A 1,108-nucleotide genomic window follows, 5' to 3' on the forward strand; every position below is an offset into this window, starting at 1 on the left:
CATTTAACTATATAACGCAATAATGGTTCGCTCGCTTCCGTTCTGGAAATATCGATGTGAAAGATGCACCTCGCTCTGGTCGACCTATCATTGAAAAAGTCGATGAATTTATGGAAAACATTGACCAGGACCATCACATAAGCAGCCATGACATCGCTAAGGAACTTAACATTCATCATCAAACAGTTTTGAACCATTTAAAAAAGGCTGGCTACAAAATAACATGAATTGTCTGTGAAAAATCTTATGCACCGAATTAACATTTGCGATCTTTAGCTGAAACGTCGGATTTAGCTAACCCGAACGGACATGGATTTTTTATCCGATCAAGGAATGTCAATCGGTATAAGCAGCCCCATAGCGTTGCACATGCTTGTTGGACTTAAACTCCTCAAAACCATAATTTGAATTTCAATTTTTAAAGCCAATTCATGTGGTGACAGTCCAGAAGGGGTTATTAACTCCTGAGGATAATGACAATTATAATTTTTTTTATATCTCGGGGAACTTTTTTAATAATTAGATCGTTTATATCGTTGACACTATCATTCCTGAGTGACACTATTGCCCTGTTACACAACCAATGAAATTTCTTTTCGTGCAAATTCTCGATGTTAGGGTATACTGCATCTATTAAAATTTCAAAACTATGGACTATTTGGCTTGGAGACTCATCCAGAAGAATATTACAAATACTGCTTAAATTTGCAGTCGGAAAATGTCCTCCCCCAATCTAAGCAGTTGCTGTGGAAAATCACCACCAGTGATTCCATGAAGATTAGCTCTCATATTCATCCGTAATTTTATATTTTCAATCGAAGTCCATAAGGGCGGTGATATTAAGCATGCTTTGATGATATCTACTCGCATCCCTCTGTTAATGGCAGGAAGAGTCTGTCGGAAATCTCCAGCAAATACAAAAATTAYCCCAGCGATCAAAGCAAAGAATTTCTAAGGTCTTGTAATGTTCTGTTCACGRCCTCTTTATGCGCTTTATGGCTCACGGTGCATTCATCCCATATAATCAATGAAGCGTCTTGCAATAGTTAGCCAAGAGGCCCAATTTTGCGGATAAAACATATTGATTGTTGATAAAGATTTCTGAATT

Source organism: Bactrocera latifrons, unplaced genomic scaffold (assembly GCF_001853355.1).
Source record: "Bactrocera latifrons isolate USDA-ARS-PBARC rearing strain unplaced genomic scaffold, ASM185335v1 scaffold_13, whole genome shotgun sequence".
Lineage (NCBI taxonomy): Eukaryota > Metazoa > Arthropoda > Insecta > Diptera > Tephritidae > Bactrocera > Bactrocera latifrons.